General features: G+C 41.4%; 1 protein-coding gene and 1 non-coding gene across 6 annotated transcripts in view; one reads left to right on the top strand and one right to left on the bottom strand.

Annotated features, from left to right (window-relative positions):
* SMURF1 (SMAD specific E3 ubiquitin protein ligase 1) overlaps nucleotides 1-27,396 on the bottom strand; it is a 110,710-nt gene that overhangs the window by 57,633 nt on the left and 25,681 nt on the right. The window lies entirely within an intron of this gene.
* On the top strand, nucleotides 11,708-11,814 carry LOC122472096. Its single transcript, XR_006294347.1, has one exon. It is a non-coding gene; the product is annotated as a U6 spliceosomal RNA (small nuclear RNA).

A 27,396-nucleotide genomic window follows, 5' to 3' on the forward strand; every position in this document is an offset into this window, starting at 1 on the left:
AGAAAAACGTGTCACTGTCCGAGGGGAGAGTGGAAACTGCCTTTCGGAGGCCTTTACTTCCCAAAATGCCAGGCCCTTAGGGCTCTGAGAACTGGGATGGTTCCCAATTCACTCCACCCACAAACACGAACTGTGTGAATACGGGAAGCCCTTCTCCAAAACCACCCAAAGAAAGGACCCATCTCTGGGCCCATCGCCTCCCTCAAACATAAGGGGTCCTTGCCCAGGTCTTCATGCCAACTGAGGCTAAGACCTCTATTCTTCAGAGCCTCCTTTGGCCTCTACCCCAATCTATGTTATGATAATTTTGTCTTTGTAGCCCAAGACTCGTCATGCAGATCACTCTGGGCTCTATCTCTCCCTAACGTCTCCCACTCTGGGCCGGAAGCATATGCTCCCTCCTTCTAAGACAGTCCTCTTTGCCTAATCACCTCCGCCCTCACCCGGATGTACAGATCCATCCCAGCTGGATCACGAGGGACCCAAAGCCATACAGAATCCTTCTTCACTTGAAATTATCAAGGCCTGGGTTCAAATTGCAGCCCAGCTAGTTAGCAAATGGGTAGCATGGAGCACACTACCCAACCTCTCAGGGCCTCCAATTTCTCATCTGTACCACAGAGATAATACTTCCTACTTTTCAGGGTTATTGTGAGCGTCAGAACAGGCACGTGATAAAGACAGTTGCTGTTAGAATTAACTATCTTACTAATTACTACTAACATTACTACTCATCAAGGACTTAACTGTTTATCTGACAATGTGACAGCAACTCTACTCATTTCAATTCACTAACTCCTGGTGTAGGTAATATTTATCCCCAGTTTACAAACATGAAAACAGACATAGAGAGGCGTACTTGCTTAAGATAACAATACATGTACTGCATGGTGGGTCAGGACCCAAGCCTAGTCATTGGAGTAGCTGAATCTCATTAGTCATGAAGTCTGTATTTGTGAATTTGCCTACTTGTTAAAATTACCGGCGAGGGGCGGGGGGGGGGGGGGGGGGGGGGGGCGGTGTTGGGTGGCTCAGTCAGTTAAGTGTCTGATTTCAGCTCAGGTCATGATCTTACAGTTCGGAGGTCCAAACCCCACATCAGGCTCTCTGCTGTCAGCTTGAATGCACTTTGGATCCTCTGTCCCCCTCTCTTTCTGCCCCTCCCCAGCTGTGCTCTCTCTCCCTCTCTCTCTCTGAAAAATAAACAAACATTTAAAAAAAAAAAAAAGGTGGGGGGGGAATGGAAGCTACACACTAAAAATATACGCCGTTACTCGCTGTTCCTTCCTACTTCCAGAATTATAAGCAGCTTTGTTAATCTCGGAAACCCCTATATTCAGAAAACATTTCCCAAAATGAATTACGAATTACTCAAATTTAAAGCTGCCTTCAATCTGGCATTCTCAATACTGTCAAATTTCCTTTCCTCTCACTGCAAAGCCAACCTCCTCTCTGCTCTCAGCTCTAGCTCTAGCAATTAGGACAGAATGCAGACAGTCCTACCACCACAAAGATGTATTGTGTTTCGTCCCGGAAAACAAAGATTTCCCTGGAATTCACTCCCCCAAATCCAATAAAATACAACAAAGCAAATACCCTATAACAACATTAAATTATTACCCAAATCACCAGAGCCCTACAGAAAAGGCACCCAAATTTTGAAGAGTTTTTGTCATTTCGTTCCTAAAATTCTCATGCAAAAAATCATTTTATGCCAAGCTAGGCACAATTTGACTTCTCTTCTCCTCATGTAAAGGACTACTCTTGAAGACATGGTCTTCATTTAAAACAAATTCTAAAATATATTGTCCTGTATGTACACTCTGCTGTATGTATACTTCAATTAAATGGGGGTGCCTGCGTGGCTCAGTCAGTTGAGTCTCTGTTCAGGTTCAGGTCATGACATCATGGTTCATGAGTTTGAGCCCCATGTCAGGCTCCACACTGACAGTGCAGAGCCTGCTTGGGATTCTCTCTTTCCCTCTCTCTCTGCCCTCCTCCACTCATGTTCCCTCCCTCTCTCTCAAAATAAACAAATACACTTAAAAAAAAAAAAAAGCCAAGTACATAACCCTAGGTTAAACTGAGATAAGCCAATTTTTCAATTACGAAATGATTATAAATAATCTGCTGAAATGAAAGCTTTGCAGGCAAAATATTAAAGCTTTGATAGTCTTTCTACATTGTAACACATTAATGTGAATTTTCAAAAATAACAGATAACAAAAGTCAAATTGTGGGTTTCATTAATAGCCCAGTTGATATGCATGAGATGAAAAATAATTGAAGAAAGCTGTTTGAAACACATATATCTCAAAATTACAGTCCAGTAGTTGTTACCTAAAAGTAACCTTAAATATTTCAGGACAGCAAATTAAAAATACTAAAACTACAAATGAGACCAAACTAAAAATTCATCTAGAGGTTGAAAGTGAGCATAAGTTACACGGAAAGCTTGCAGGATCTCCCATCAGTTGTTGGAACCCCCATCTTCTGTGCGCACACACATCAATTAAATAAAATAGTGATGGAATAATAAATTACAATAATTTTTAAAATTCATAAATATTCCCTCTTATAACGAGCAGCTTTGTAGATCATAAAGAGAATATCTCCTATTAATTGAAAATGTTAAAACTTAACAAGTTGAGGGCAATACTTATCAATTTTTAAGTAACTCCACAACTCTTTTTTAAAAAAAATTTTTTTAGTGTTTATTTTTGAGAGAGAGAGCGAGCGAGCGAGCGAGCGAGAGCGCGGGGGTGGGAGAGAGAAAGGGAGACACAGAATCTGAAGCAGGCTCCAGGCTCCCAGCTTGTCAGCACAGAGCCCAACGCAGGGCTTGAACTCACAAACCGTGAGATAAAAACCTGAGCCGAAGTCGGATGCTTAACTGATTGGGCCACCCAGGCGCCCCTCCACAACTCATTTTTAAAATACTTATAGCTCTGACTAAATTCGTGTCGTTTAAGTCACGTTAACCTCGGCAGCTGCACAGGACACTAACAGGTGAATTTGGAGAATACAAAAGGGAATTCAATTCAAATACCACCTGTTCTGCTGCGAGTTTCTGTAACACAGATGACCTCATGTTTGATTGGTAAGTGGGAATGACATCATTACAGCATGGAAGCGCCGCCGATTCATTTGTGAGTTTCCAAAGCAAAGAAGGGGAGGGAATGGAATTACGTGAAATCTCAGGCAAGAAAAAAAAAAAAAAACAAAAAACAAGCCCTCACCTAACTTGCCTTAGCAACAAGTTGTAGTTTAAGCAAGCTGCGAACGGGAGCCTGCACCCGGGCCTCACTCCCCAGAGGGGTGCGGCCACAGCCAGGCCAAGGTCTCACTCAGCTGGGCTGTGGCATTGGTTCCTGTCAACGCTCCCTGTGAGGCCGGCGCCACTGGCTCCGAACTCGACTTGTGTTTGCATCGTCAGACACCCACTATCCATGCACCAATTCAAGCATTGCTAGAATTTCCACTTTGCTGTTTTTGTATACTTTTAGTATCCATTTTAGCAACCTGTGCCTATGGTCCAGGTAATCAACTGAGGTACCAATTATGCTTTTGCTAGTAATTACTAAGCAGCATACATCTTGAGAGATCTGCCACAACCTTCCTTACTCGTAAGACACTTTCTCTTGAGAGCGTGCGTGCGCATGCGCACACTTGCACGCCTAAGCGGGAGGAGGGACCGAGGGAGAGAGAAAAGGAGAATCTAAGCAGGCTGCGCACCCAGCGCGAGCCCAATGCAGGAATCAATTCCATGACCATGAGATCATGACCATGAGATCCTGACCTGAGCCAAAATCAAGAGTCGGGCGCTTAACTGACTGAACCACCAAGACACTGTTTTTAGTGCATGATTTGCAGGATACAGGATTTTTCATGAACATAAATATTCCATCATAGCACAAAAAGCTCGCTTAAACTTCAGGACCTAAAAAGAAGATATTTTCTTAAAGATCTCAGCTTAGAGAAAGGACCGTCTCTTCATCAGTTTGCCAAAGCTGCCGTGACAAAGTACCAGGTGCTGGGGGCTTCAACAACAGAAAATTTAGCTCACATATCTGGAGACTGGAAATCCCAGATCAAGGTGCCTGCAGGGTCACCTCCTTCTGAGGGCTGTGAAGGAGAAATCTGTTGGACGCCTCTCTCCTGGCGTCTGGGGGTTTGCTGGCTCTCTCTCGTGTTCCTTGGATGACCGACACAACTCCTGATCTCTACCTTCATGCTCACATGGCATTCTCCCTTTGTGCTCGCTGCGACCAAATTTCCCCATTTGATAAGGATACCAGTCATAATTGGATTAGGGGCCTACCTGACTCCCTTTCACCTTGCATCTGTGATGAACCTATTTCCAAATGGGAAGACACCATTTTTTTTGTTTCTTTTTTTTATTTTTGAGAGAGAGAGAGAGAGAAAGAGAGAGACAGAGAGAGCGCACAAGCAGGGAAGGGGCAGATGGAGGAAAACACAGAATCCGAAGCAGGCTCCAGGCTCTGAGCTGTCAGCACAAAGCCCGACGCGGGGCTCAAACTCACAAACCGCGAGATCACGACCTGAGCTGAAGTCGGACGCTTACCTGACTGAGCCACCCAGGTGCCCCGAAATTGGAAGCCACCTTTTGAGGTACAGCAGGGACTGAGGACTTTAATATTATGAATTTTGGAGGGTCAAAATGCAACCCATAACAACCTGTATCTAATTCACAAACTGGAAAAATACTAAAAACCATCAGTATTTTCAGCCCCTGGTAACAGCAGATGAGGTAAGTCGATCTGCTGAAAACAGTGAAAGCTGCGAGAATATGACAAGCATGTTCCTAAAAGCACCAAATAGCTAACAAGGTAGGGAGGATGTACTGAACCCTAATTCAAGTCAGTACTTGACCCAGAGAGAACCAAGAAGTCCGGCTGCATCTTGCCCTTCAGTTATTTGCTAAAAGGTTGCCCTTTTAGGACTTGGGGGATGAGGGCTGGAATCTGTTAACTGCCAAGGATGGGGTCCTGGTGAACAGTATCTCAGTTTGGGCCGGCCCTCAAAAGGCAGCAGGCTGGGAGTAAGAATTCTGAGCAGCCCAGGTTTGTATTAGCTGGATGGCCAAGAAAATCTCAAGCCTTGACTCTGGACTACTAGTGACAACTTTCAAATACAAATGTCTAGTGCCCTTGAACTATGGGGTAAACCACTGGCCAAGCTCCAGGTGGTCACTTGTGGGCCACAGACAGGTGAGATACAAATAGCACTGCAAAGGTTGTGAACACAGAACTGAGACACTGAAACCACAACCCACAGAAAGCCGTTTGGAACACACACCCTGAATCCAACCAGGTCAACGCCTGCTAAAACAAATACATCAACATTCACCATAGGATTTAAACAAGACGCAGAGCCTCATAGCGTAACATTCAAAATGTTCAGGATGTAATCCAAAATTAGTCAGCATACAAAGAACGAGGAATTGCCACTCACATGGGGGAAAAGATAGACCATGCAAACACTAATGATAAGAAAGCTGGAGTGGCTCCATTAATATTGGACAAAGTGGACTTCAGAACAAAGAAAACCATGGGGGATAAAGAAGGACATTCCATAAGGAAAAGATGGTTAATTTGCCAACAAGGCAGAACAGTCCTAAATGTGTATGCATCTGACACCAGAGCTTCAAGACACATCGAGTAAAACCTGACAGAAGTGAAAAGAAAAATGGAAAAATCCAAAATTACAGCTGGAGACTTCAGCACTTCTCCCAGTAATCGACAGAACTGACAGACAGAAGGTCAGCAAGGACACAAGAGGACTGAGCACCCTCCACTAACTGTATCGAGCAGACATTCATCGAGCACTCCACACAACCACAGCAGTGTCACCTTCTTTTCAACACACATGGAACATTCATTTAAAAAATCTTAACAAATGTAAAAGAATTGAAATTGTAGAATTAGGTCCTCTGATCATAACAGAATTAAACTACAAAGCAATACAAAAGGTAACAGGAAAACCTCCAAACACATGAATAGTAAACACCACACTTATAAATAATTCATGGATGAAAGGGAACATCTTAAGGGAGGGGATAAAAAAATATTTAGAACGGAAAGAAAAAATTTTAATTACTGCATCAAAATCTGTGGAATCCAGCTGAAGCTGTACTTAAAAGGAAATTTAGAAATTATTTCTCGGGGCGCCTGGGTGGCTCAGTCGGTTGAGCGCCCAACTTTGGCTCAGGTCATGATCTTGCAGTTTGTGAGTTCGAGCCCTGCATCGGGCTCTGCGCTGACAGATCAGAGCCTGGCGCCTGCTTCGGATTCTGTGTCTCCCTCTCTCTGCCTCTTCCCCGTTCGTGCTCTGTCTCTCTCTGTCTCTCAAAAATGAATAAACATTAAAAATTTTTTTTTAATTATTTCTCTATTTTTCTAATGTAAAGGGCACAGTGGAGTCATAGCTGAAAATTAAAATTTAGTTACTTTCTGGGGCTTGATATCCCATACTGTAAAAGTGGGCAGAGGACCCACCAGTAGGTAATCACATTAAGATTAAGAAATCAGGGGTGCCTGGTGGCTCAATCGGTTAAGTGACCGGCTCTTGATCTCACTTCAGGGAATGATCTCACAGTTTTTGAGTTCTTTGAGTTTGAGCCCTGCATCGGGTTCTGCGATGACAGCATGGAGCCTGCTTGGGGTTCAGTTCTCTCTCCCTCTCTGCCCCTACTCCACTTGTGCTCTCTCTCAAAATAAACAAATAAACTTAAAAAAAAAAAACTTTAAAAAATAAAAAAAATCAATACCTACTAACTCTAATTTAAACTGCATTTTTACAATTTCTCAAAAGTCATTAAGAAGAACAGTAACAGAATATTGAAAGTATCTTTTGTTGAGTACATCAATGTCCAAAGAGTATCCCAACCAATTTGGCTTAATATTTCCAACACACACCATTTAAAAGGCTATGTTTCCAATCAAACTAAATAAAATACAGTAAAAGTAATAGAAAAAGATGGCACAGGAATTCTGAAGAAAAAAAAATCTCCATTAGCTAGCTTCTTGTGATAAAACATAAAAAAATTCACATCTTTAAATAACCAGAGGTCATGATCATTACCCATAAAATGTTACATACGAAATTTTTATTAGAAAAGTTGCAAATGGGGGCACCTGGGTGGCCCAGTCGGTTAAGTGGTTAAGTGTCCAACTCTTGATTTTGGCTCAGGTCATGATCTCATGGTTTGTGAATTCAAGCCCCACATCAGACTCCGTGCTGACAACATGCAGCCTGTTTAGGATTCTCTCTCTCTCTCTCTCTCTCTCTCTCTCTGTCCCTCCCCTGCACGCGTGCAGGAGCTCGCTCTCAAAATAAATAAAACATTAAAAAAATAAAATATAACAGATAATTGCCTTATTTTTAGTAAAGAAATGGAGGTTGGGAAAGGGAAACTATAATATTTTAATTCCAAAAGAATACCTTATGGACATTACAAAAAGCAGTTGCATTAGAAGGACATCTATGAACATGCTAACCAAAGAAAGAGGTAGAGAGATCATAAAACACAGTATGCCAGGTGGTCTTACAATGTAAAGGGAATAATTCTTAGAACTCTGACATTTTATCACTGGGCCTATAACACAGAACACTCCACTTCCTTGTTTTCATCACTAACTGATGCATATTTCTGCCCCATGTCACCACACATCAGCCCCCTATTCACAAATACTCTGCCTGGAGCTATATGGAACAAAGGACAGCAACAGAAAATGACACAGTGCACCTAGAAAGTGCACTGAACAGGGGCGCCTGGGTGGCTCAGTCGGTTAAGCATCTGACTTCAGCTCAGGTCATGATCTCACGGTTCCTGGGTTCGAGCCCGTGTCGGGCTCTGTGCTGACAGCTGGGAGCCTGGAACCTGCTTCGGATTCTGTGTCTCCCTTTCGCTCTCTCTGCCCCTCCCCCGCTGGCACCCTGTCTCTCTCTCCCAAAAATAAACATTAAAAACATTAAAAAAAAAAAAAGTGTACTGAACACTAATAAGCTTTGTGACTGATTAAAATTGGACAGATTCATGTCTGTACCATATCTGGTCAAGAGAAACTGCAGATAAACTTAACTGCATAATACAGTTTTCCATCCAGCCATGTATTAGGGATTTTCAACCCTTTGAACATCTTCCCTGTCCATTAAGATTATAAGGTCCTTTGAGCAGTTTACTCTACCTCATTCCTTTAAAATAACATTTAAGGAGCGCCTGGGTGGCTCAGTTGGTTCAGCATCCGACTTCGGCTCAGGTCACGATCTCACAGTTCGTGGGCTAGAACTCTACGGCTCTATGCTGACAGCTCAGAGCCTAGAGCCTGCTTCAGATTCTGTCTCCCTGTCTCTTTGCCCTCCCCCACTCAGGCTCTTTCTCTTTCTCTCTCTCTCTCAAAAATAATTAAATATTACAAAAAATTAAAATAAGATTTAAGAATTGCTTTGGCCAAGCCCTGTGCCACTGGAGAAATAGAGGTGATTGAGTCTCCGCCTCTCATCTTTGGCAGCAGCAAAGACATGTATAATGTGAAAAAGGTTGTGCAGACACTGCTGTAGGAAGACGAAAGAGGGGCCAGCCCCTGCCAAGCAGGAGACACAGAGGGAGGTCATTCTACATGTACGAGGACATGTTGGAGAGGCTGATACATTCAGGGACAAGGGTGTGCTTCTAGGGGATGTTGGTTTAGGAGGCAGAGAAAGGGCTGGGCCATATTAGAAAAGGTCTCACCAGCAACTGCTCAAGAATTTGGACTTTACCCTGTGGGCAATGAGGAGCCAAACAGGATCAGACTGGCTTTTTTAGGAAGCTATAAACTCTGGTACTGGAGTAGAAAATGAGAGGGAATGGATTGGAAGAGGCAGGAAGCGGGAAGACTGACCCATCTGGAGGCTGTTTAAATAGTCTAAGGAGATCTTATTTCGATTTCCTCCCCCTGCAGCAACTAGTACACAGTAACCTTATGCATAGTAAAACAAACAAACAAACAAACAAAAACAATGTTGGACTGAACTAACTCAAGAAGGAAAATACCTAAGTTGCTTACAACGTGCTTTTCTGTTTCCTGAGACAATTCCTTCCTCAAGACGGGGTGGGGGGAGGGGAGGAAGAAGCCACAACATCATATACACTCATAACCAATGCCTTTCACACCATCCTAATATACAGCTAAGATCCTTAAGAATCTGGGTTCTCACAGATTTTCCTTGTCTTCATTTTATCACATTTTCACTCATCTCAAAACATTAGTGGAAAGAGTTTTGAAAAAACCTGCTAAGCAAATACCCTGGCCAGAGCATGCCACATACACATTTCAAATAATGAAACCAAGTAAGGGGGTCAATGTATAGGTAGTGCCAGTTTGGGATATGCACTGATTTATCCATCAAGATATAAATCTTCAATGGATACTCCCAATAACTGTTCCAGAAGCTGAATGTAATCAATCGTAAAGATGTGGTAGATGATTTAAAATAAGATAGCATCTACCCAATGCAATCCCTATCAAAATTCCATCTGGTTTTGGTGGGGGTTTTTTTGCATAAATTGACAAGCTGATCCTAAAATTTGCATGGAAATTCAATGGACCCAGAAGCCAAAACAATCTTGAAGAAAAAAAAAAAAAAAAGAACAAAGTTGGAGATTCACACTTACCAATTTCAAAACTCACAACCAAGCTATGATAACCAAGCTGATGTGGGACTGATGGAAGGCTGAACATACATAGGTCAATGGAAGAGAACTGGAAGTCCACAAAAAAATCCTTACATTTATGTCACCTGGTTGTGGACAAGAGCGCCAACATAAGTTAACGAGAGAATAGCCTTTTCGACAGATGGTGCTGAGACAACTGGATATCCACATGCAAAAGAATGAAGCTGGAGCCTTACCTCACACTGTACATAATAATTAATTCAAAGTAGATAATCCAAAGTTAATGTAAGAGTTAAAACTATAAAACTCTCTTGGGGTGCCTGGGTGGCTTAGTAGGTTGAGCATCAGACTCTTGATTTTGGCTCAGGTCATGATCTCATGGTTCACGGGATAGAGCCCTGTGTTGGGTGGGCTCTGTGCTGACAGCTCAGAGCCTACTGGGGATTCTCCCTCTTCCTTGCTCTCTGCCCCTCCCCCACTTGGCACATGCTCGCACACTCTCTCTCACAATAAACATGAAAAAAACTCTATAAAACTCTTACAGAAAGAGAATAGGACTGAATCTTTACAATCTTGGGTTTGGCAATGGTTGCTTATTAGATATGATGCCAAAAGTGTAAGTGACAAAAGTAATACGTGAATTGTACTTGATCAAAATTAAAAAGTTTTGTCTTTCAGAAGACACTATCAAGTAAAAAGACAATCCACAGAATACTTCAAAACTATTGGAAAATGTCTGATAAGGGACTTGTATATGGAATATATTTAAAAAGCCTCTCTTATCAATGTAGATATAAATAGATGTTAAGAGGGATGCTTGGGGAGCTCAGTTAAGCGCATCCAACTCTTGATTTCGGCTCAAATCATGATCTCACGGCTTTGTGAGTTTGAGCCCTACATCAGGCTCTGTGCTGGCAGAGTGGAGCCTGCTTGGGATTCTCTCTCTCTCTCTCTCTCTCTCTCTCTCTCTCTCCCCCTTCCCCACTCATGCTGTCTCTCTCAAAATAAATAAATAAACTAAAAAAAAATAAAAATAAAAAATAGATGTAAAGATATCTATTTATAGATAAAGGGGATTAAGAGGTATGAACTTCCAGCTATAAATAAGTCACAGACATGAAAAGTACAGGAGAGAATATAGTCAATAATATTGTAATAATGCTGTCTGGTGACAGATGGGGACTTTACTTATTGTGGTGAGCACTGAATAACATACAGAATTATTGACTCAATATGCTGTACTGGAAGCTAATATAACATTGATTACTTCAATAAAAATGTTTTTAAAACTCCTAAAAATCAGTAATAAAAAGACAACCAATTTCCAAATGGGCAAAGGATTTGAAGACTTTTCTCAAAAGAAAACATACAAATGGTCAGTAAGTACATGAAAAGGTGCTCAACATCAGTAGCCTTTAGAGAAATATAGATCAAAACCACAGACACTTAACTACTTCACACCCATTAGGATAGCTAAAATAAAAATGACAATACCAAGTACTGGTGAAAATGTGGAGAAATCAGAACACTTAAGCTTTACTGGTGGGACTGTAAAACGTTTCAGCCACTTGGGAAAATAGTTTGGCAGTTCATCAAAATGCTGAACACAGAGTAGCATATGACCCAGCAATTTCCCCACTTAGGTATATTCCCAAGAGACCTGAAAACATGTAGGTCTACATAAAAATGTGTGCATGAATTTTTATCACCAGCATTACTTACAATAGCCCAAAAGTGAAACAAATCAAATGCCCATCAAGTGATGAATGAACTAAGAAAATACGGCATACCCACACAGTGGAATATTACTCTGTTATTCAACAATAAAAAGGAATGGGTGATCTTGAAAACTTCCCTAAAGTGAAAGAAAAAATGACATATTGTATGACTCCATCGTTATGAAACGTCCAAAACAGACAATGCCCGTACAGACAGAAAGCGGATTAGTGATTACAGGGGCTGGGGAGAGGGGATATGGGGAGTGACTGCCGGTGGGTACAGAGTTCTTTTTAGGCCATGAAAATACTCGTGCTCACTTCCGCAGCACATATACTAAAACTGGAATGATACACAGAAGATTAGCATGGCCCCTGCACAAGGATGACACACACACCTGTGAAGGTTTCTACATTGTTTTCTTGCCATTTGCAATGACATGGATGGAACTAGAGAGTATAATGCCAAGTAAGTGAAATAAGTCAGTCAGAGAGAGACAAATACCATAGGATTTCACTCATACGTGGAATTTAAGAAACAAAACAAACGAGCAAAGGGGGGAGAAAAGAGAGAGAGAAACCAAGAAAGACCCTTAACTATTTATTGAGTACTGATGGCTACCAGAGGAGAGGCGGGTGGGGGGACGAGTGAAATAGGGGATCGGGATTAAAGAGTGAGCACCAGGTGATTAAAATTAAAACTTAAAGGTTGGGGGGGCCCTGGGTGGCTCAGTCGGTTGAGTGTCTAACTCTTGATTTTGGCCCAGGTCATGACCCCAGTATCATGGGATCGAGCCCACAATCAGGATCGTGTTGAACAAGGAGACTGCTTAAGATTCTTTCTCTCCCTCTGCCCTCTCCCCTACTTGCAAACTCTCTCCTTCCGTCTGTAAAGAGAAAGAAAGAAAAAGAAAGAAAGAAAGAGAAAGAAAGAAAGAAAGAAAGAAAGAAAGAAAGAAAGAAAGAAAGAAAGAAAGAAAGAAAGAAAGAAAGAAAGAAAGAAAGAAAGAAATCTTCAAAAAATTGGTCTAAAACAAGACATGGTGATGGTTACACACCACTGTGAATATAATAAAAGCCCCTGAACTGTATACTTTTAAAGGCACATGAATTATATCTCAATAAAGCTGTTACGCATGTATATATTTTTAAGACAGTACCCACCTGTGGTTTATCAACTAGATCGGCATCTGCATCAATGGCTTATTTTTTGTTCTATTACCAATAAGCTTAAAAATTATTTAGAAAAATACTAAACCAGAAAATCATCACAAAGGTGGGATGGACAGCATAGAGATAGGACTCTCTGAAGATTTTTAACCTTAAATACCACCAGCATGTTATTCTCTTTCTAAACATATGCAATTAAGATCTATCTTAAAATTGTCGGGTTAATCTCTTCGGCGTGAACAGTCTGTTTTTACGAAGTCCAGAGCTATTCAGGCATGTGGGTTAACTAACACCAAAGGGGGAAAAGTACATGGTGAAAACGTGGGCTGTAACAACTGAACCAGAATGGTTTCCAAGGGACTGCAACAAACGATGCTTGAAACTAAACGAGTCTCTGCCTTGTATTTTTAACAATCAGTCCTGGGTCATTATTAACAACTAAGTTTATAAATACTTGTGAAAATTAATGAAGGGAAATCCCACGAAAGTGGATTCAGGATGCCAGAAGAGGAGGCTAGAGGGACACCACTCAATGTCAATTACAGACCGTTAACAGAAGAATCCTTGACAGGAAAGAATCGTGGATTCCAGGCCCCGATACTGAAATGTGCATTGCATCTCCTACAAGAAATGGACCATCCCAGCAACTCGGCCCATGAGAAATCGTCACCCTGAACTCCTGCCTTTCTCCACTGGACTTCCTCTCAACTTCCTCCTTCTTCTCCATAAAATAACCTTCTTGTCCTTTGTTGGACTGGCCTATGGCTTTATTGTAGCTTGTTTGTCCTGAAATGCAATTCTCTGTTTTTACCAAATAAACCTATTTTTGCTGGTAAAACAACTGTTTTATTTTTAAGGTTAACGTACTCAAACGTTAACTTAAAATACACCGAGGTTAACAAGCCAGATAGCAGGAAATCTGTGAATTTGGTCCCGGAAAGATGTTGCACTTCATCTAGTAAGAAAGAGAGCAACCAGCACCTCAATTTAAAAATGCAGTGATAGGGCACCTGGGTGGTTCAGTCAGTTAAGCCTCGGACTCTTGATTTTGGCTCAGGTCATGATCTCACGGATCATGAGTTCGAGCCCCAAGTCGGGCTTTGTGCTGACAGCGCAGAGCCTGGTTGGGATTCTCCCTCTCTCTGCCCCTCCTCTGCTCACGCTCTCTTGGACTCCCGCAAAATAAAAAAGAAAAATTAAATAAATAAAAATACAGTTCCAAATTCTGAGCCAAACATTATAGAAATATATATATATATATCTCCAGCCTTCTTGGGGAATGCATGAAAAGAAGCACATTTATCTGAGTAAGTTTTAGATCTTTGTTAGAAGACAATCATTAGCTCCCACTAATAGTTTATAAGTTAATACGGGACACATTCTATCAATGATCAAACAGACCAAACTCAAAGATTAGACAAGGAAGACTGCACAATGTGGACTGAAGGAGAGAGGAAATGTAGATAGACTCTGTGAAGCAACAAGAATATTCAGAATCAAAGACAGACACAAGATAATACTCATCAAATTTCAAGTCCAAATCCAAGAAACTATGGCTAGAGATAAATCTGGCAGGCCAAAGAAATCCTTACTTAGTAAAGTGATTTTAAGTTTATTTATTTATTTTGAGAGCAGAAAGTTCAAGCAGAGGAGAGGCAGAGAGAGAGAGAGAGAGAGAGAGAGAGAGAGAGAGAGAATGAATGAATCCCAAGCTGCCAACACAGAGCCAGATGCGGGGCTTGAACTCACAAATCATGAGATCATGACCCGAGCTGAAGTCGGACACTTAATGAACTGAGCCACCCAGGCACCCCAGTAAAGTGATTTTGAGACTAAAAAAAATAATTATGGGGCACCTGGGTGGCTCAGTTGGTTAAGCGTCCAACTTCAGCCTGGGTCATGATCTCACGGTTTGTGAGTTTGAGCCCTGAGTTCAGCTCTGTGCTGACAGCTCAGAGCTTGGAGCCTGCTTCAGATTCTGTGTCTCCCTCTCTCTCTGCCTCTCCCCGGCTCACACTCTGTCTCTCTCTCTCTCTCAAAATTAAACATTAAAAAAAAATTTTTTTTAAGCAATTAGATGAAGAGGTAACCAAATTTTAACTGCACTCTAATTTTTCTGCCATTTATTTTCATGTTAGAACTCAGTTCAATCTTCTGAAAAGTTACCAATGAACCTGATTCTTGACGAGCAATGCTACTATTACGTCCTAAAGAAATTGGGGGCGGGGGAAGGGGCAGTCATGGTAAGAATGTTCCAGCAATGTTAACATGCCATTTCCACTAACTTAAATAGTGGGATACTATGTTCCTGGCTCATACTTGTGTAGAGGTTTAAACATGCAAATAAATACACTACAGGAGGGGCGCCAGGGTGGCTCAGTGGGCTGGGCATCTGACTTTGGCTCAGGTCATGATCTCACAGTTCGTGAGTTCGGGCCCCACGTCAGGCTCTGTGCTGACAGCTCAGAGCCTGGATCCTGCTTCAGATTCTGTGTCTCCCTCTCTATCTGCCCCTCCCCCACTCACACTCTGTCTCTCTCTCTCAAAAATAAACAATATTTAATATTTAAAAAAATTTTTAAATACACTACAGGAGACATGCACAATTAAATTTCAAGCTGAAACGCAATAGATATATTTATTGTATGACGTGCAATCAATTTTTGCATTAGAAGTGTGAACTCCACATCTGAAGATCCAAACATTTTAATTTTACGTCAAAGGAGGAAAATAATATATACAAAAATATACAGTAACTTCGTTTTTCTTAGTTTGCATTCCCATGTCTAGACAAGCTTAAAAGACTATTTTAGTAGGATACTGGAGAGGGTGGGGAAATAAAAATACATATATTATGGTGTGGATTTGAAATAAAAAAGATAAGGAACCATAAGTTGGCTCCTTTTATAGGAGCATACTAGGATTATGAATTTTGATCCCATTTAAATCTATACTCTGCACAAAATACAGGCAAAATATGATTTTCTATAAACAGAAACTTGAAATTTTTATATCCTATTCTAAAATGTCACTAACATTTTAATGGAGTCATCTCAATATTTTTCTGTTCTTTAGGGGCACCTTGGTGACTCAGTCTGTTCAGCGTCCGACTTCAGCTCAGGTCACGATCTCACAGTTGGTGGGTTGGAGCCCCATGTCAGGCTCTTGTGCTGACAGCTCAGGGCCTGGAGCCTGCTTCGGATTCTGTGTCTCCCTCTCTCTCTGGCCTTCCCCCACTCATACTGTCTCTCTCTGTCTCTCAAAAGAATGAATAAAGGTTAAAAAAAATAATAAAAATAAAAATAAATAATATTTTTTTGTTATTTGTACATAGTACTAACATCCCATACATTTGTCTCTTAGGAGTTCTGAAAGAGAATTTATCTACTGTAGCCAAATCAATATTATAACAAAGGCATGCTGTATGGCGGTGGCGGGGGGTGGGGTGGGGATAAATTTCTGGATTCAGTGATTAAAGAAAACAAGGACTAGGGAGTAAACGGTCTGGTAGAAATTCACTGAGAGCAGAGACAATGTGCTGGTCTGATGTGCAGGTGCGATACTTAACAAACAAAAGTGGGCAGGGAGCAGTGATGGAAAAATTGAAACTACAGATGGCAGCTATCTTCTAGCAGAATCTACACAAACCTGGAAGTTCTCACAGCAGAGTCACAGCATTCTGCAAAATTAAGTAAACACTGAGAAGTGTATTTGTATTATCTGGAGTTACCAAAGGAACTAAAAGATGGAAACTCAGGGGCGTGGACAAAGGAAGGAAAAGGTATTGTCAATGTTTCAACCTAATCTCTTCGGTACTACTTTACCATTTTATTTATTACCAAATGCAGGTATTCAATTTTTAAGACCAAAAATTTTAATTAAGGATGAAAGAAAAGGACATTGTTCGATCTCCTTATACACACAGTAGATCTGTTTCTAATCTGAAAAACATTCGAAAACAGTGTTCATATGATCCCATGACAATAGAGTATGATAACAATGATAGTAAGAAATGTTGATACAGGCACAGAACAAAATCTGTAGGCTCATTTTTTTTTAATTAAAAAAAATTTTTTTTTAACATTTATTTATTGCTGAGAGACAGAGAGACAGAACACAAGCAGGGGAGGGGAAGAGAGAGAGGGAGACACAGAACCTGAAGCATTCTCCAGCTCTGAGCTGTCAGCACAGAGCCTGATGCAGGGCTTGAACCCACAAACCGTGAGATCATGACTTGAACTGAAGTCGTATGCTTAACGGACTGAGCCACCCTGGGCGCCCCTGTAGGCTCACATTTCAAACTCCTATACCAAATTATCTTATGGGTTAATGGGGCGGGAGCAGGGGGTAGGGGAACAGCAAGTAACTTTCACTTTCTATACCAAGTAATACTGTAACTTTAAAATTGAATATACCCTGGGGTGCCTGGGTGGCTCAGTTGGTTAAGCATCCAACTTCAACTCGGGACATGATCTCATAGTTCATGAGTTCGAGCCCTGTGTCGGGCTCCGTGCTGACAGCTCAGAGCCTGGAGCGTGTTTCGGATTCTGTGTCTCCCTCTCTCTCTGCCCCTTCCCTGCTCATGCTCTGTCTCTCTCTCTTTAAAATAAACATTAAAAAAATAAAAATATTCTATAAAAATGAATATATATTACTTTTGTCAGGGATCCTAAAGATAAAGAATATAAACTAAAACACGTACGCCTAGAAAAGTAACTGAGAGGGGCGCCTGGGTGGCGCAGTCGGTTAAGCGTCCGACTTCAGCCAGGTCACGATCTCGCAGTCCGTGAGTTCGAGCCCCGCGTCGGGCTCTGGGCTGATGGCTCAGAGCCTGGAGCCTGCTTCCGATTCTGTGTCTCCCTCTCTCTCTGCCCCTCCCCCGTTCATGCTCTGTCTCTCTCTGTCCCAAAAATAAATAAACGTTGAAAAAATAAATAAATAAAATAAATAAATAAAATTTAAAAAAAAGTAACTGAGAAACAAAATCAGAGTAAAAGATTAATAGCAGTATTTCTGAGAGAAAGAAAGAATGGGCAGGTTATTTTTTCCCTTCATGTTTTTCTGGGTTTTGCCCCAAATATCATACAAACCAGCTATATTCCTTTATAATGGAGAACTTGTATTTTTACAAACGATTTTTAAGAATATCCTCAGATGAGAATCTTCTAGTATAGGCATGTTGACCCACCACTTCCTTAAAAGTATCCAGCTTTATGGAATATCAACATATAAATATTTCATCAATTTTAAGGCCTACATATTAACATCTCTGAAATCAAGATGCATCTTACAATCAGCCAGTGACAGTTGGGATACAGTTGTCATTGCCTGGATGCGTGTGGCGATCAAAAGTACCAGCACTAGGGGTGCCTGGGTGGCTCAGTGGGTTGAACGTCCCACTCTTTTTTTTTTTTTTAATTTTTTAAAATGTTTATTTTTGAAGAAAAGAGAGACAGGATGTGTGTGGGGGAGGAGCAGAGAGCAAGGGAGACACAGAACCCAAAGCAGGCTCCAGGCTCTGAACTGTCACAGAGCCCGATGCAGGGCTCGAACCCACAAACTGTGAGATCATGACCTGAGCCGAAGTCAGACGCTTAACTGACTGAGCCTCCCAGGGGCCCCAAGCATCCCACTCTTGATTTCAGCTCAGGTCATGATCTCCTGGTTCATGGAATCAAGCCCAGTGATGGGCTCCTTGCTGGGTGTGGAGCCGGCTTGGGGTTCTCTCTCTCCCTCTCTCTCTGCCCCTCCCTCGCTCATACATGTGCTAAATAAATATTTTAAAAAATTAAAACATTAAAAAAAAAAAGCACCAGTAGTAAAACTTAGACAACAAGGTAAACACAGAACTATCATATGACCCAGCAATTACACTCCTGGGTATATACCCAAAGGAATTGTTAGCGGGAGCTCAAATACATACTTGTACACCCATGTTCACTGGAGCGTTATTCACAATAGCCAGAAGGTGGAAAGAGCCCAGGTATCTATCAACTGATTAACGGATTAACGAATTACAGCATACCTGTGCAGTGAAGTGGTATTCAGTCATACCATGGAAGGAAACTCTGACACACAGACATGAATGAACCTTGAACATTATGCTAAGTTGAAAGAAGCCAGACACAAAAAGACAAAATACTATATGATTCCACTATTTTTTTAAGTCCATTTATTTTGAGAGCGCATGAGTGCACATATGCACGAGCAGGGAAGGGACAGAGAGAGAGGCAGAGAGAATTGCAGGCAGGATCTGCACCGTCAGCACGGAGCCCAATGTGGGGCTCGATCCCAAGAACTACGAAATCACGACCTGAGCCGAAACCAAGAGACAGACGCTTAACCGACTGAGCCGCGCAGGTGCCCCTGTATGACCCCACTTTTATGAAATATCTACAGCAGGCAAATGCTTTGAGGAAGTAAATGAGAGGTTACCACGAAGCTGAGAAAAGTGGAGATGAGCAGTTATGACTTCATGGTCACAGAGCTTCTGTTTGGGATGATTAAAAAAAAAGTTTGTAAATACACAGTGGTGACATTATGAATGTAGTTAATGCCACTGAATTGTATACTTAAAAATGGTTAAAATGGTAAATTGTTAGATATTTTTACCACAATTTGTAAAAATTACTAATGTAACACACCAAAACCCACTGGATGGGTAAACTGTATGAAATGTGAGTTGTATCTCAATAAAGTGGTTTTTAAAACTTGGGGAGCTAAGAATAGCCCATCCTTCTGAAAAAGTGTCAGTGTCAACACTATGGCACAGCACGTGGAAATATACAAATTATCGGTGATTCTGTGCCAAACGGTTGAGGAGAGATGGACACTGAATATGAAGATATCTTAGGAATTCTTTCATCTCTCCTGCTTTTTCTTTTTAATTATAACGCACAAGAACACTACACGATAAAAATCTATATTTCAATGAGCTATCTGTTCAAGACTGTAAAATAAAAATGTCAGATCATAAGAAAGCCACGTCACTGTTTGACTCTCAGCATTTTGCTCATCGAGGGGCACCTGTAACGGCGCGTCTCGCAATCAGTGTGCACACGCCACTCACAGCACCATGTACATATGGGCCCGCGTGCACACACACATGGGCCCTTTCCCTAAGCAACCTGTGAAATCACACATACATTTGCATTCCCAAACAGTAATTTCTGAAAATAAAAAAGCACCAGGAAGACTATGTGAAATGAATACCATTTGGCCAAATTCCGTGTTGGCTGTTGCAAGCACTCAAAGAAGGCACTGGCTTCACATGGAGGTATGACACAGCAGAAATCTAATACAGATATAATGTCTATTACTCATTTGGAGCCATGACTCAGAGTATTTTAAAAATACATATGGAAACCAGAGTCTTTTCATAACTAGACTACAAACGAGAAACTCGTGCCAAGACGTGACAAACACAAATCTTAAAAAGCTTCACAGATTTGAATCTCCCATTTAAAACACAAACTATTTTATCAATGCTTTGATGTAATCCTGAAATTGCAGGAGCCACAGAGTTTAAAAGCCCAGGAACATTTTTCTGGTTTTGATGATGCTAATCACCTGTCCAATTAATGGTCAATGATCACTGCAGGACATATACAAGTTCAGGGAAACCCGCGTATTGATGGAGGTGATAATCGGGGTCTCTTGTTGCATATAAAAAGCAATTTGCAGTGGATACACCCGGACGCAACTTTTCAGCTGGAAGAAAAGTACTGCAAAACTTTCCATTTTTACAATAACTTAATCATTTGGGTCACTATAGAAGTGACGGATGCTCATCAGAAATCAAGAGTAAACAATAAAAGCGTACCATAATCTCACCACCTAGCTCTAACTTCCATTCCTGTTGTCACGTGGAGCCTTTCCGTGTAGGTCGGAGAGCGAGCGATGAAGTGCCCAAGGGCCCAGCTGTGGGCCGGACTTACAGATTCAAGTCCGACCTCTTCTACTCACTGGCTGAGTGATCATGGGCCAACTAGGCAACAGTTCTGTGCCTGTCTGTCAAGTAGGAATAACAGAAGCTCCTTCATCAAGTTTTTAAATATAACGATCCCACACATACAGTTTTGCTACCTGCTTTTTCGCTTAATAAAAAAAAGCGTGAACCAGTTTCCATGTCATTAAATACCCTTTATGTTTAAGGGCCACAATGCATTCCATTACACAGTTGTTCCACAATGTACTCTGACCCTCAGAGCCAGGCATTTAACCATTCCCAGTATGTCTGCTATTCCAACAGGCCTTTACACGAGACCAGGAACGGCTGGGAGGTAAACGTCCTAAATCTCAGGGACAGAGACCCTATGCACACACAGACCAGGCCATTAGCCTAGGAGATGGCCTTTGTGCCTCCCGGCCACCTGAGCCACCTTAGGCTTCTCACCTTTGGTGCCCAGCCTCCTGGCCATTCGTGAGTCCCCAACAGTCTTGCAATAAATTCTCTTATGCTTAAATTAGCCAAAGTCCGTTTCTGTTACTTGTCACCAAAGCACTTTCCTGATACACATGATAACATTCTCTCCCGTAATACTCCATTACACACACACAAATAATGATGCCACCATCCAACCTCTCCAAGTCAGCTGTGTCCCAGGAAGGAGTAGGTAAAACCAGACAGCTCTAGTGCAAAGCACCGAAGTTCTCTGAAAGATAGACATTTTTATCCCAGTGAAAATTCTGCTCTGAGAGTCTTCATGCACTTATAGGCCTGGGATGCTACAATTAATTACACAGAGTATATAATCTATAAAAAGACCAATCCAATCTTTCTCAGAGGAAAAAAAAAATCAAATTGCAAATACTACTATTACTACTAATAACTAGTAATATTTATGTACTGTTGTAAATAGCTTACCTGCTAGTCATTTAATCGTGGCAATAAATTTGTAAGCACTATTGTTATCCCCATGTTATACACAAGGAAAGTGAGGCATCAGAGAGACTGAGTAACTTGCCCGAGGTCACACAGCTATTCAGGATTTGAACCCAGGCAATCCAGCTTCAAAACCTATGTTTTCAACCACCATATATACTGCTTCTTGACTTTTGTCTCATAACGACAGATTTTTTAATTATGATCACATATTACGTCTTCATTATTATGTGTCAGAGTTGGATATAAATGGCAAAGGGAGATTTCCCACATAGATGAACTCCAGTAAGTACTTCATCTTCTACCGTGGCTTCTCCTGCTAAGACTATGTATGATCCCAGTACCTAAAACAATCTATGGGGCGTCTGGGTGGCTCAGTCGGTTAAGCGTCCGACTTCAGCTCAGGTCATGATCTCACGGTTCGTGGGTTCAAGCCCTGCATCAGGCTCTGTGCTGACAGCTCGGAGCCTGAAGCCTGCTTCAGATTCTGTGTCTCCCTCTCTCTCCGCCCCTCTCCCAATCGCATTCTGTCTCCCTCTCTCTCAAAAATAAATTAAAAAAACATTAAAAAATAAAAATAAACAAAACAACCTATCATTCCCCTTCCTCCCCGAACAAATGCCAAGTGCTGTTCCGTTTCTAAGCCTTCCCTCAAGCGGTTTCCATTATTTAAAACACCCTCCGAACCCAACACCCACCTGCCTATTCCCATCCAGGAACGAAATGGCAATCTCAAATGCCACAATCCCCACACACCTCCCTCAAGCCTATCCAGATGGAATGAATCCGCCTGCCCCCATAGTCCCGTGATTCTGTTTACCTCCAGTAGAGCATGCATTACAATCTGCTAGTTTTTTCTCCCCATCCATCCCTTCCCAATGTAAGGTTCTAGAAAGCAGAGACTGACTACATCTGATAAATTCTCTTCTTTTACTTGGTACCCTCCACCATACAGAAAAAAGTTATCGCAAGAAGTAGTTGCTCCATTAATGATGACTGAGCTTAAGGGAAGCAGGCTGTGGAAATCTATCGAGAGAGACTATCCCAAAGAAGCAAAAAGGAAAATATCAAAGAACTAGAAAAATTTAGCTTATCATTAAGCTACTCTAAATCCCTGTAAATAGAAATCTCAACACCTATCATTAAGAGACACTATCATTTGTGGAATTTTAACATGTATCTCAATAGGTCCTTTTATGGTCTGAATGTGCACACTGTGGGAAACGAACAAGGAAATTTTTTGGAAAACTATTTAAAACATTTGGTAAATACTGGGAACACAAGGTCATATGAACCACAAAGAAAAAGTCGAAACTCTGGCCACCACCATAGTAAGCAGTGAGGGTTATAACTGCAGGCAAACCAGACAGGTGGTCTGCTCTCACTTTAAGAAACCCATTGCCGGGGTGCCAGGGTGGCTCAGTCGGTTGAGCATCCGGCTCTTGATTGTGGCTCAGGTCATGGGATCGAGCCCCACATCGGGCTCTGCGCTGACAGCATGGACTGCTTGGGCCTCTCTCTCTCCCTCTTTCACTCTGTCCCACTCTCTCTCTGCCCCTACCCAGCTCATGCTCTCTTTCTCAAAATAGAACCCCATTGCCTTCTGTATCTCTTATCTTCCTTCTTTGGTTTTCCTCAAGTCATTTATGGATTAAATCAAAGCTAAGAAGCTCTTTGCATTTTCTGAATTACTGCTCATTCCTACAGTGAAGATGAAATATTCCCTTTGAGTTTTTCCCATATTGGAAAAGTAAATGTGGAAAATGGCAGGAAGAAATCCAAATAATTGTAATTATTAACCAAATGGAACTAACGTACTATTACCGTTGATTCTATGACAAGTTTTGGGGAAAAGAAGATTCCTGCATCAACAAAGACAACTCCCTGCCCACACCACCTGTGGATCAAACACAGAAGGAGCCCTCCTGTGCCATCTGTAGGAAGGGGTAGAAATGAAATCCACCCTTACCACCTGACACATGAAGTCCTCTGCCACCATGAGGAACCCTCGCCAGAAGGAGCATCTGAAAGAATGCATTCTTTTCAGAAAACTAAAGCCTCACTTTTATTATTTTTTGTGAAGATTTTCCTCTTAAGCAAACTCTACACCCAAAGTGGGGCTCAAACTTACAACCCCAAGATCAAGAGTTGCAATAAACTTATAAGTTTACTGCTCTACTGACTGAGCCAGCCAGGCACCCATCACCTCTCACCCCCAAAATAAAACCCACCTTGAGGTCTTTCTGATTGGACTTGGTTGATTCCTTCTGATTCACACTCATTAGGAGTTCCTGGAAATCCCTTGCGTATAAGACAACTAAAAACAGGAAAACAACTATCTTCAAACTCAGAGAAAGTTGCATACACATGACCTCCAACAGTTTCCACCGGAGATGATCTTTCTGTTCGATTTGCGAGACTGCCTGTGCCAAATAGCATACAGTTATAGGAAGCAAGCAATATTAAGCTGGTCCCAGCCTTTCCAAAGCCAATTCCAAAGTGGCACCAAATGGTATTCCCAGAGAAAAGAGGTTACCCTTAATGAAATCGCACTTGTTCTTTTGAGTATTAGTAACAACACTGGGGTAGTGAGACACATGATTGTCCACCTCGACAGCAAATTTATTTGCACTTATCTACACCTGGCCCAGAAAATATGTGACAAATATCCCGAAAGAGTGAAAAGGAGGAAAACTGAGGTTGTCACTCTAATTTGCCTATCTGAGAACACTTTCAAAATTGTTCTTAAAAAAAAAAAAAAAAAAAGGATTCATAATAGACATGTCTAAACTCACTTAAAAACTTTTAAGAAAATCCCATGAAAATGTGTGAAAGGCACTAACAACAGAGCTACTCAAACCACAGTGAAAGTCAAACCCTGCTCACAACCTAAAGAACACTCGGCCATTGTTGCTGTGTGGAGTCTCAACAGCTGGTCCATACCAGGCATTCCCTGTTACACCCTTGCACTCAAGACTTTCAATTTGTTTTTTAATATAACTTATTGTCAAATTGGCTTACATACAACACCCAGCGCTCATCCCAACAAGGACTTTCAATCTTTAAAAGATTAATAGGATCTCTCATCTTGAAAAGAAGCATTCTTTTAATAAAGAATAACAACACCAGGATGCTTGGGTGGCTCCGTTGGTTAAGCATCCACCTCCTGATTTTGGCTCAGGTCATGAACTCACAGTTGGTGAACTCGAGCCCCGTATCGGGCTCTGCACTGACAGCACGGAGCCTACTTGGGATTCTCTGTCTCCCTCTTTTTCTGTCCCTCCTCCCCACCTCAATAAATAAATAAATGAACATTAAAAAGGGGGAGGGTTCCTGGGTGGGTCAGTGGGTTAATCTTGATCTCAGTTCAGGTTCATGACCTCTTGATCTCGGTTCAGGTTCATGATCTCATGGTTCGTGAGTTCTAGCCCCACGTTGGGCTCTGAGCCTGATTGGGATTTTCTCTCTCCCTCTTTTTAGAGATGTGCACGTGCCTGGAGGTATGTGTGCACATCCTGTGAAAGCACATATGTTAAATAAAGATCCTTATATGTTATGTCTATGCAACTACATATGCAGTCACAGGCCCCTCTTGTTAACCTCAACCCCAGACTTTACTCTCTCTCTGTATGACTTCCCCACATGGTGACCAATGAATGACACAGCTAACATCTCAGAGGTTAAGTTTTCAAATTGCCTAGAATAGAACTATACCAGATAAGATGGCTTAAACATCAGTCAGATGGGTAAGTTTCAAATCCAGTGACCGCATCAACCAAACTAGGGCACGTTTTAGAAAAGGAAAGGGTACTATTATTGATTATGCCAGGACAGCAGGTTTAAAACAGAATTGTTCCAGACAGAAACAAAAAAATACAGTTACCCTAGAATATGCCCACCAGATGAAATTTTTTTCCACTTCCAAGAGACATTTCTACTGTTCTATAGATGCCAAAACATGCAATAAATCACCTTCTCTTAGGCATGCTATTTGATAATGGCAGATAAATTGGAACCTGGGGGAAAAGGAAGGCAAGATATGACTAAGTCTTGAAATATCTTGTCCAATAGACTAATGCAGAAACTGATAGCATTCCTGCTCATCCAAGATTTGAAAAGGACACAGAAGCATTGTCCATTAGATGCACATCACTTTCCAGAGTCATTTTTTTCAATTTAATCACTAAAGACACAACTGTAAGCCTAAAGTAATATACACACAGCTTAAATCAAGAGAGAGGGTTACTAAGAACCATGGGTGGAATTCTCAATCTACAAGATTAACAAACCTGTGTTGTGGAGAGATTAATTTCTTCTAATTGATATTAAGAACCTAATTTCACTTAATTCTAAGAAGTTGAAAATCAGTCTGCACCCTTGGAAATAAGATGTTAAGGGAATCAGATGATTTTTTTTAACGTTTATTTATTTTTGAGAAAAAGAGAGAAAAGTCACAAGCCAGAAAGAGGGAGACAGAGGATCTGAAGCAGGCTCCTTGTTATGAGTGCAGAGCCTGACATGGACTCGAACCGAGAGATCATGACCTGAGCCAAAATTAAGAGTTGGCCGCTTAGCCAACTGAGCCACCCAAGCACCCCTGGAATAGGATGATGTCTTATGTGCAACTATTTACCCATGTTCTCTCCTCTTCCCTACTCTGTTATACTCCATCCTGTGATACTGGGGCTAGGACTCCCAGATCCCATGCTGGCAGGCTCCCTGTTCACTTCTGCAATGCAAAGTTCTAGAGAGAGGGTGAGAGATGAGGAAGAAAAAGAGGCTTCTTGCCTGTTTCCCTATTTCTGTTAACATCGCTCCAGCAGCAGCTGAATTTCCAAATGTAGAAATTTATCCACAGATAGGCTTGCTGATGGGTAAACTGACACACATGCATTACAGCATTGTGTGTAAAAGTACAAGACTATAGACACCCTATATGTCCGTTAAAGATGGTCAGGCAATTTAACATAAATAAGGCAGTAATGGAGGAATAGAGTAACCAAAAAAAAGGGACGTAAGACATACAGAAAACTAATATCAAAATGGCAGGGGGGCCTGGCTGGCTCAGTTAGAGGAGCCTGCAACTCTTGATCTCAGGGTTGAGTTTGAGCCCTACTTTGGGTGTGAGATTACTTAAAAACAAAAGCTTTTAAAAAAATAATAGACATCTTTGTAATTTTTTTTTTTGGCCAGTGACAATAATTAGCATTTTATTTTCTTCACTATGGACCCGACAATAAAGCCCAAGTCTAAAAGCTGTACCTGGTTATAGTCTCCTTAGTATAATTGGCTATGTAACACAAATGTAAAAGCTTCACGGATATTGGTAGAAGTTTTTCTTTATCAGCAAATACATAAATGTATATTAAACTCTTCAATTGAAAGGCAGAGATGGATGAAATGGATAACAAAACATGATCCAACTATATGCTGTTCACAAAAGATTCATTTTAGATTCAAATACACAAATCGGTTAAAAGTGAACATATAGATGGGGCGCCTGGGTGGCGCAGTCGGTTAAGCGTCCGACTTCAGCCAGGTCACGATCTCACGGTCCGTGAGTTCGAGCCCCGCGTCGGGCTCTGGGCTGATGGCTCAGAGCCTGGAGCCTGTTTCCGATTCTGTGTCTCCCTCTCTCTCTGCCCCACCCCCGTTCATGCTCTGTCTCTCTCTGTCCCAAAAATTAAAAAAAAAAAAAGTGAACATATAGAAAAAGGTATTCCATGCTAACAGTAACCAAATTCAACAGCTAGAGTGGCTATATTAATTAATATCAGACAAAATAGACTTTAGGACAAAAACTGTAACAAGGGACAAATAAAGACCTTATGTAATAATAAGAGTCAATTCATGAAGAAGATAAAATAATTATAAATATTTATAAATATATATGCACCTAACAATGGAGCCCCAAATATATAAAGGAAAAACTGACAGAATTGAAGGGA

This window comes from Prionailurus bengalensis, chromosome E3, assembly GCF_016509475.1.
Source record: "Prionailurus bengalensis isolate Pbe53 chromosome E3, Fcat_Pben_1.1_paternal_pri, whole genome shotgun sequence".
Taxonomy (NCBI): Eukaryota; Metazoa; Chordata; class Mammalia; order Carnivora; family Felidae; genus Prionailurus; species Prionailurus bengalensis.